Consider the following 10558-nt stretch of genomic DNA (forward strand, 5'->3'; position numbering starts at 1 on the left):
AAAAAAAAGAAAACACTTCATACAAATATTGTGTAAAGCTTACAGAGGTCATATGATCTGACAGCTTTCTTGTTCGTACAGGTGGAAATGGAGGCAATGTATTGTTTAAGATTAAGAGCCAGCTCAAAAAAGCTTGGCTTCTTTTTCAAAACCTTCGATTTATGCAGATACAATTTGGTTAAAATAATAATTAGATTTATTGTGTAATACTCAGAATAAAGCTTTCCATTATGTTGAGTGAATCCAAACAATACATTTTCCCAGTGTGATGTAAAATAAGGGTAAATACGATCAGCAATAAAATGTGATAACCTGCTCCAAAGTTTCTTGGTGTACTGGCAAGACCAAAATAAGTGAACCAGTCATCACTGACAGTCATGAAGTTGTTTTCTGTATATCGGTCATTTAATGTAAAAGAAATACAGACACTTTAGGATCCATTTCTGTGTGAAAGGGCCGCACACACCTTGTGAAAAACACAGACTATCGTGTTTGTCCGCTTGTAGAGCAGATAGTTAAGTTCCGGCTGTAATAGGCCTGTGTGGTTAACTCAGCTGCAAACGCAGCAGTAGATCTCTATCTTTGGTTGGTCTGGAGTCCGGTCAGGTCTGCCCTGCAGCACCGAAGCCCGGGATGGGATAGGAGCGACAACCCTCTAATATGCACCCCCCCCCCGCTGCTCTCTGGCCGCTGTCGCCAGTTTGGTGATTCTGGTGAAGCGTAGTGTTGAACATCAGCTCCTCTTACGTTACGCGTGCAATGGAGCCGGCCAGCAGAGTTAAAACACTTCTATTGGAGGATTATAATATATGGTCTATTGGTGAAGCTTCATTAATCACTTTAAGGGGGGGGGGGGGGGACATTTTGTCCCCACCGGGCCTAAAATAATTCAGCAGAGTCAGGGACATGTAAACCAGAAAGGGGGTAATCCCATAGACCGTTAATATTAATAATATAATCAATATCTATACAGTCTATGGGTAATCCCACGCATCCCCTTTATTTCTTTCAGCTAGAATATAAAGCTTCCAGCATGAAGCGTATCCCACAATCCACTGCAACATGAGGTCACACAGGTGGGACGCCGCCTGTGCTCCAGAGACCCGTCGACAAATGTGAGTAGATATTAAATTAATTTCTGCTGCAGTCAGGAGAAATATGCTTTTATTGTTTTAATTTGGAGATATTCTTCTCACCCAAGAGGGAGGGAGCGGTTTATGTAAAGGTAAATGTCAAGCAGTGGAAAAGAAAAGTACTAAGGTAGTAAATATTAACAGCTAAATGTACTTAAAGTATCAAAGTAATATGTGACACGGAGGCCCCTTGGAGAGATACCTGCTGCTGTACAAGCTGCTGATCTTCAGCTCATTAGATGGTCAGTTAGCTCCATCTAGTGGACAGATAGTAGAACTCCATCATCTGTTGAAACTCAGTACACAGAGACCTCAAACTGTCTGACAACAACAGGAAGGTGACAAATGTGAAGGAGGATCAGTCATATCCTGATCATCCAGACAGATTTGACATCTGGCCTCAGCTGCTGTGTAGAGATGGTCTGACTGGTCGCTGTTACTGGGAGGTCGAGAGGAGAGGAGAGGTTGAGATATCAGTGAGTTACAGAGGAATCAGAAGGAAAGGAGACAGTAGAGACTGTGTGTTTGGATATAATGATCATTCCTGGAGTCTGAACTGCTCTGATGGTGGTTACTCTGTCTGGGTTCTGGTCTGGTTCTTCAGTATCTCTGTGTCCTCTGCAGGACTGAGAGTCTCCTGTGGACAGAAACACTGACTGAAGACCAGCTGCTGAAATCAAAGTTCAGTCTGTTCACCATCACACACACTCTGCACTGTGAAGCAGATCCGAGACTCAAACACAAAAACATTCATCTGGTTTCATCTCTGGTTATCAACGTTTGAACTGTTTGACTAAAACACTTCATGACATGTCACATCTAAAAAATAATCAACTGGTATTGGTCACTATTATGTCCTTTATACTTTCAATCATATTGATATATATTTAAAATGTGGAAAACAAATGTTTCTATAAACAATCATCATATAGTCTAATGTTTCTAAATGCTTTTAATAAAATCTATACGTTTCATCATTTTTTCATTTGATCATATCATGATTTCATTCATCAGTTGTGTCTCTTTACTGAGATTGATACACCCCCCATAATAAAAAACTATGTACCTCAGTGCAGCCTACTCCAAATACCTATTATATTTCCTTTGCATTCATGGAGACATTTGCACCATAAATTACTGCAGAAAAGACACAAATTGTTGCAAAAAAGGAAGTGTCCCCCCCCCCCCCCACACACACACACACACACACACACACATGTTGAACCCAAGGTTGTGTCTGTGTTTCAACTCCTAATTAAAAGGTAAAGTTTTCGTCCACTAAAGGTTCAGTTGTTGTCTCTGACAGACTCAGATTATTATTCTAATAATATTATGGGATGGATCCCTACAGAGATAGACCTTTAGTTAAAGAGTAAGATCCTTTTAGTTTAACATGAAACAGTCCCGAAATCACAATCACCAAACCCACCAGACTCCATGTAAATAATCACTACTTTTAGCGTGTTTAGAGCAGCATTTCTCCACCAGACTCCATGTAAATAATCACTACTTTTAGCGTGTATAGAGCAGCATATCTCCACCAGACTCCATGTAAATAATCACTACTTTTAGTGTGTATAGAGCAGCATATCTCCACCAGACTCCATGTAAATAATCACTACTTTTAGCGTGTATAGAGCAGCTTATCTTCACCAGACTCCATGTAAATAATCACTACTTTTAGTGTGTATAGAGCAGCATATCTCCACCAGACTCCATGTAAATAATCACTACTTTTAGCCTGTATAGAGCAGCATATCTCCACCAGACTCCATGTAAATAATCACTACTTTTAGCGTGTATAGAGCAGCTTATCTTCACCAGACTCCATGTAACTAATCACTACTTTTAGTGTGTACAGAGCAGCATATCACCACATTTATTTCAGTTTTAATGTGTGATACACCCTTTAGGGATAACATAATAACCAGCGTAGCGTTTAGTACGAATTTCAAATTTTGTTGGTGAGCAATATTAACGTAGCGGGGAAACAAAGAAAGCGGAACCAATGTGCGGGTATCGGTACACCACGGGGCCCAGGTGACGGACACTTTCCTCCTCTTAGGAGACGAGGATGGCGGTTTGTTTTCTCACTCTCTGATGCCGTAATTCTGCTTTCCAGGTTGGTACTCGGTAAAAATGACAACAGACGGTTTCCTTCTGCCGTGTGTCTGGTGGACTGAAGCTGTGGTGGGTTAGTTATGGAGTTTATGATGTGTAAAGGTGAGCTAAAGAGCCGCGTTAGTAACCGCGGGAAACGGGTTTCGTAAACAATAGAGCTCGCGGCTAGCTAACAGGTGTGTATCGGGGTGGGACCATAGACAGTTAAAGGAATGGACCAACAGGTCCCGTTGTTTCCTAGGCCGTTTCTCAATACCAAGTAAGCAAAGAACAGACTTGTGTTCTTGGGGAGACCGTACTTGCTAGCTGTACCTGGAAGACTGAACTCACAAGTTCAGAAGCAAACAAAACGCTGTTGACAGTTTTGGGACGAGGCGTTCTTATTGCGCAACACCCCCAGCACAGAGGGCGCTTGCCACTTTATAGTTAGCTTTAATGTGTGCATTCATAATAAAACATGGCCGGTGTTTCGGTTTAACTGGTTTTTAAGTTAACTGGTGATAGAGGCAGATGTGGTGTAGGCGTGGTCTCTCAGGACCCATTCCCGACTAACCAGGAAATAAACATTATTATCGCTTTCCTTCTATTTCACATTTATTTGTCGGTGTCTTGTAAAACTTTACGATAAAAACGAGTTGCTGAGCATTAATTCCCGCCCCGACAGACATTTATGCAAACACTTGCCGTTGTCGTTACGAAATATCATCCGTTGTCTGGCGACTGTGTCTCTTACTGCACGCCACGGAAACACCCAGATCGACTTGTGACTGTAACACTTCACCGTTAAAGCACTGTATCTGAAATGTAAGCAAACTGGTGTATTATATAGGCCTACTGTTGGAATAATAAATGTGTCAATGTATGTTAGCGGGGGACGTTTCATGTTATCTGTTATTTATTTGACCATATCACTTCTATGTTTCGAAATGGGATTTTTTCAAATACTGACTCAGTAAACTCAACTTCAGATATCATTCATAGCATGATGTATGTAACATTTAAGGCATAGTGAAGTTTTGGATATTTTAAATTACACTATCTGGAATGTTTTTTGTAATTATGGATATCTAAACTTAAAATAACTATTAACAATTGGATTGTACATATCTGAAATTGCATTGTTTCCTAACTATAATGTTGCAGCTATTCAGACATTCATAAGATTGACTTTCTACAACCAACACTTGCTCGAACTCCGGCACTTCAAGTCAATTCTACAATATGTGCCAGACACCCAGAGCAATAAAAAATACGTTTCTCTCTGACCCACTGTGCTATATGCAATATGCGTTTCAATAAGCGAGAGGTATCATTTGTATCTGGATGCATGAGTAGGTATATTGCACATTAAGGAACGTGATTGTAAGGTTGCAACGTAACATAACCCATCGTAGCCTACATAAATGTAATTACATCTAGCCTATATATTAAATGCCTATGTATCACAACTTAATCTGAGCGGATGCACGTGTTGCCACATCTGCATTCAGCTGGGTGTAAAACCTCATATGTAGCTTATGTTTTACTTACAGACTGTATTGAAATGTAACAGATATCAATACACGTAATCCATGTTGTAGTAGGCCTACTGTTATTGAATTAACTTGTGATGCCGTTGCAAGAACAAAGACCACAACGTAGGTAGCTGCAGTGATGCCTGTTTGAAATACTGCAAACGTCAATAAATCGTCAAAATGTTCATGCTGTAATTATTTGTGTCATAATTGTGTTTAAAGTGTTGGTAATGACGTTTATTTAAACCTTCTGAAGTGTTTGCTGACTCTGCAGATGGAACACAAATAAAGACCGCTGAAATAAGCAAAAGTGCGCTCCGATTAACTTGTGTCACAACAAGTACTACCATCGGTCATAGGCTCATATCGATTCATTTACACTTACAAATACCTAATATTTAACATGGGCAACACAACAGCTGTATTGTGCCATTAAGTGTCACGGGCCAATAACTTTATAAATAACAACACAACGGCGGGGGAAAAAACTCGTAATATTGTTCGGGATTCACTTTTAATTGAAAGCACAAATAAAACGTTAAATAGGTATTAAAATTATAGATGGACTGGGTAAATTTAGCCACTGCCGTCGGTATACTTTACCGAGAGGCAGATGTGGAGCCAGCGAGTGAGGAGAGCCAGGATGAGGAGGACAGGAGATATATATATATATATATATATATATATATATATATATATATATATGCTACATCCTCTATAACAACAGCGGTAAAAAAATGTTTTAAATATCTTACAATTGTGGACCTGGCTTTCCTCTTCCATTGTTGTTGCTGCAGTGGTCTGTCTAAATGTGGGGCCAGAGGGTCTGTCTAAATGTGGGGCCAGAGGGTCTGTCTAGACGTGGTTCAAGGTTCAAGGTTCAAGGTTCAAGAGTCTTTATTATCCCCAAGGGGCAATTTGTTGTGCAGCAGCATGTAACACACAGGTTATACAAAACAACAGCCATACATCTAAAAATAAAATACAAAGACAACAAAAACAAAGACCACACCTCACATTGACTTGTTGAAAAAGCCTATAGCAGCTGGGACAAAAGAGTTTTTATGTCTGTTTGTCCTACATTTAGGCAGACTGAATCTCCGGCCAGACGGCAACAAGATGAAACAGCTGTTCAGGGGGTGACTCGGGTCGGCTAGGACTGACTGGGCCTTCTTGAGGGACCTGGTCTCATAGACAGAGTTTAAATCAGTCAGAGGGTTGAGGGAAATCTTGCCACACACTTTAACTATATATTGAAGCCTGTTCTTGTTTTTAAGTGTGAGGGACCCAAACCAACTCACAATAGCAAAAGAAAGAATAGATTCAATAAAACAACAATAAAACATCCTCATAAAAGTCTTATCAACATTAAAATTGCGAAGCTTGCGATAAAAAAACATGCGTTGATGTGACTTCTTACAGACAGCGTCAACCTGTGGCTCGAAGGTGAGTTTGTCATCGATTATAATACCGAGGTATTTGTATTGCTTCACCACTTCGATGGCTTGATCGTTAATGAGAGTAGGAGAGAGGGTGGGGGGGTTCTTTCTAAAATCGATTAGCATTTCTTTAGTTTTTGCCACATTAATGTTAATAAAAGTCGACTTGCACCACTCTGTAAAATCATTTAAAATAGCGCCATGCTCTGGGGCGTTGTGTGTCAGCAGCGACACTATTACCGAGTCGTCAGCAAACTTAATGATATGACGCCTGGTGTGCTGGCTTTGGCATGCATTAGTATATAAAATAAATAAAATCGCAGAGAGGACGCAGCCCTGGGGGGAACCAGTGGAGGAAAAGAGGACATCAGATACAATGCTATTCACTCTCACGCGTTGAGACCTGTTAGTTAAAAAGTTCATCAACCAAGAGATAAGACAAGGGTCAATATTAAAAGTACTCTTTAGAATCCCCGCTAAAATATGTGGTTGGATGCAATTAAAAGCTGAAGAAAAATCAATAAAAAGCAGCCGCACAAAGCTCTTAGCACTCTCCAGATGGGTATGGATCAAGTTAAAAAGAGTACATGCTGCATCTTCCACACCCCGGTTTGGTCTGTAAGCAAATTGAAACGGATCCAGTAGATCCTGGACAGAGCTCAAAAGTTCATCCTTCACGATCTTCTCTAGCGTCTTCATAGCGAGGGACGTGAGTGCCACAGGCCTAAAGTCATTGAGAGACTCTGGAGCCTTTTTTTTAGGCACTGGAACAATAATTGAGTCTTTCCAAATGCGAGGAACAGTTTGGAGATGTAAAGACATTTTATAAATAAAACAAAAAATGTCTGCCAGCTGTTCAGCACAGTTCTTTAATATGCGGCCTCCAATGCCATCGGGACCAGGACTTTTCCTTTCGTTTATGCCTCTGAAGAGTGACAGGACCTTGTTTCTGTCAACCTGGACTATACCCTGCCCAGGGGCAACGTTATTAAAAACTGACAACTCCTCACTAAAATCATGAATATTAAAACGATTGTAAAAAGTGTTCAGCTCATTTGAGAGGACCAGGTCTGACATGCCATTGAGGGAGATCAAACACTTCTTAGTTTGCATCCCCATCATTGCTTTCACACCCTCCCATGCAGGATGTGAGTTGCCTGTGCTCAGCATGTTCTCAACTTTGTCCTTATACTGAAGTTTTGCAAGCTTAAGTTCCTTTTTAGCTTGTTTTTGAAGCACTCTATATTGAGTCATGTCACCTTGGTTGAAACTAATATTTCGTTGATTAATTATGCTTTTGACAGATTTAGAGACCCATGGTTTATTATTTGGATATATGGAAATGGATTTACGTGGGATGACTAAGTCCTCACAGAAGGCGATGTATGCAGAAACAGTCTCTGTGAGCTCATCAATGTCTTTACATTCGTTTTTGAATAGATCCCAGTCAGTGCAGCAGTAGCATTCCTGTAGACACTGGATCGAGTCCTCTGACCAAACCGGAACTAACTTTCGTTTCGGCTTGTTTCTCTTCAGTGCCGGTTTGTAAGACGGAACCAAATAAACAGAGTTGTGGTCAGACATGCCGAGTGGAGCTCTGCTGTAAGACTTATAAGCACCTTTGACGGATCCATAACAGAGGTCCAGGCTGTTGGACCGTCGTGTTGGGCAGGTGACATATTGGTAAAAGTTACACAGGGACTTTCCTGGTTTACAGTGATTAAAATCGCCCATAATGAAGTTTGGCGCTTCAGGTGAAATCCCCTGGAGCCGCTGCACACACTTCACCATAGCCCGAGTTGCTAAATCTGCATTAGCCTTCGGGTGAATGTAAACAAGTGTGACGAATATCTGTGGGAATTCCCTGGGCAGATAAAAAGGGCGTAAGGACACAGACAGAAGTTCGATATCAGAAGTACACAGTGTTTCTCTGACGATCACCGTATTGCACCATTTCTTATTTATATAAAGACACAAGCCTCCACCGAGTGATTTTCCCGTCACTGTGGAGTCTCTGTCAAGACGGACAGGTTCTCCAAACCCGTCCAACTCCAGATCAGAGAGTGGATCCTGTTCTTTGAGCCATGTCTCTGTCAAGGCGAGGAGACAGGCATTTTTATACTCCGAAAGGAACTTTACTTTCGCCTGGAGCTCGTCCACTTTGTTCCGAAGGGACTGGACGTTGGCGAGGATGATTGAAGGAAGAGGTATCCTACGATGGCCTTGTCGCTTCAGTCTTTGCCGTACGCCGCCGCGTCTCCCCCTTTTCCTCACTCCTGTCCTGAATGTCCAACTCTGATTCTCTGCGGGAGGGGTGGCTACCGACCGGATGATCTCTGGTGGAAGAGCCGCCGGGGATTCCACAATGCCCGCATCAGAATCACGCAGGAACAGGAGAAACTCACGGGTGTAATGGAGGGACTCCTGGTGTACACAGATTACCCCCAAGAGTTTGTATAACAGCGTAAAAAGGATAAAACGACCCGTCAAACTGAGGTGAGCCATTGTCGTCACCGTCACACACAGATCTACCCAAGAACGACGCTAAAACCAGGTTAAAAAACAACACTCTCACTCTGCACTCTTGCACTCAGCTGCTACCTGTCGCCATTACAGCGCCACCCAGAGGGTCTGTCTAAATGTGGGGCCAGAGGGTCTGTCTAGACGTGGGGCCAGAGGGTCTGTCTAGACGTGGGGCCAGAGGGTCTGTCTAAATGTGGGGCCAGAGGGTCTGTCTAAATGTGGGGCCAGAGTGGTCTGTCTAAATGTGGGGCCAGAGTGGTCTGTCTAAATGTGGGGCCAGAGGGTCTGTCTAAATGTGGGGCCAGAGGGTCTGTCTAAATGTGGGGCCAGAGGGTCTGTCTAAATGTGGGGCCAGAGGGTCTGTCTAAATGTGGGGCCAGAGGGTCTGTCTAAATGTGGGGCCAGAGGGTCTGTCTAAATGTGGGGTCAGAGGGTCTGTCTAAATGTGGGGCCAGAGGGTCTGTCTAAATGTGGGGCCAGAGGGGTCTGTCTAAATGTGGGGCCAGAGGGTCTGTCTAAATGTGGGGCCAGAGGGTCTGTCTAAATGTGGGGCCAGAGGGGTCTGTGAGCTGACTGACTGACCGGCTCGCGAGAGTCATCCCCGGCTGGCGTAGCAAGCTCGCCCGCCGGCGTTTGCGGAGCTTTCAAACTCCGAAGATTTTTTTAATTCACCATCAATTTTCGTTGAACTGCCTATATTCAAAATCTACACAGCTGATTTCTCGCCTTAAAACATCTTAAAAATGAATTTATTCATTTAATAATAGACGTAAATTGTGAAAATATGTGTACCGGAAGCCAGACGCGCTTTACACCCGAATTGAATGCTGGGATACCTGCCCGGCCAAGTTAACACAAGTTACCATCCGATGTATCCTCGGTAAAATGGGCGTGTCGAGATCCGGGGATTTTAACTGTTCTTGGCAAAATGCTAACTTGTGTATTGGGTCAGTACTTTGGCCACCAAACATGACGTTTCACAAGAACACAAGTCCATAGAAGAACACAGATTGAGAAACGCCCTATTAGAAGCTCTTTCCCGGTGATGCTGAGCGTTACTGCGCAGCCTCCAACTGAGCTTGAAGACGTAGATGTGATGTGAGCAACCTGTCTGAAAGCTGTAAGTCTTCTGGTAGCTGTGCAAGAGAAATCTCAATCATTCCCAATCAGCAGAGACGGAGAGGTAGGTCTATGTTAGGAGATAACATAGACACAGGCTAATTACTGCTAACCAACATGCTAGTTAACATTAACATAGGCACAGGCTAATTACTGCTAACTAACATGCTAGGTAACATAAACATAGACACAGGCTAATTACTGCTAACTAACAGGCTAGTTAACATTAACATAGGCTCAGGCTAATTACTGCTAACTAACATGCTAGTTAACAGTAACACAGACACAGGCTAATTACTGCTAACTAACATGCTAGTTAACATTAACATAGACACAGGCTAATTACTGCTAACTAACAGGCTAGTTAACATTAACATAGACACAGGCTAATTACTGCTAACTAACAGGCTAGTTAACATTAACATAGACACAGGCTAATTACTGCTAATTAACATTAACATAGGCACAGGCTAATTACTGCTAACTAACATGCTGGTTAACATAGGGTTGTGTGTGTGATTCTGGGTGCTGGTGCTTCCATTCCCTGGTAATGAGTTATTTTGTGGTTTTTAACGTATCCTGACAGGATTATTAATGTTAAAATGTTGTTTAACTCTTAAATAGTTACATAGTATTAGAAAAGGAATATATTATAAGTTGAACTATTGTCCCCAGGTGTATGATGGTTCATGTTTTGACTCTGAAGTCA

The 10558-nt window shown here is 42.2% G+C and overlaps 1 protein-coding gene and 1 long non-coding RNA gene across 3 annotated transcripts in view; one reads left to right on the top strand and one right to left on the bottom strand.

The window, feature by feature from the left end:
• LOC116681309 (zinc finger protein 271-like) overlaps positions 1–10558 on the bottom strand; it is a gene marked incomplete at both ends in the record, with an annotated part of 76983 nt that overhangs the window by 15429 nt on the left and 50996 nt on the right. The window lies entirely within an intron of this gene.
• Positions 1467–9946, top strand: LOC116681312 (uncharacterized). Of its 2 annotated transcripts, none has more exons than XR_004329999.1 (3): positions 1467–1717; positions 7068–7071; positions 9932–9946. It is a non-coding gene; the product is annotated as an uncharacterized LOC116681312 (long non-coding RNA). The 2 variants fall into 2 exon arrangements; XR_004330000.1 differs by lacking the exon at positions 9932–9946 and adding an exon at positions 8263–8273 and having other exon boundaries at positions 1558–1717.

Source organism: Etheostoma spectabile, unplaced genomic scaffold (genome assembly GCF_008692095.1).
Source record: "Etheostoma spectabile isolate EspeVRDwgs_2016 unplaced genomic scaffold, UIUC_Espe_1.0 scaffold00018611, whole genome shotgun sequence".
NCBI classification, from domain to species: domain Eukaryota; kingdom Metazoa; phylum Chordata; class Actinopteri; order Perciformes; family Percidae; genus Etheostoma; species Etheostoma spectabile.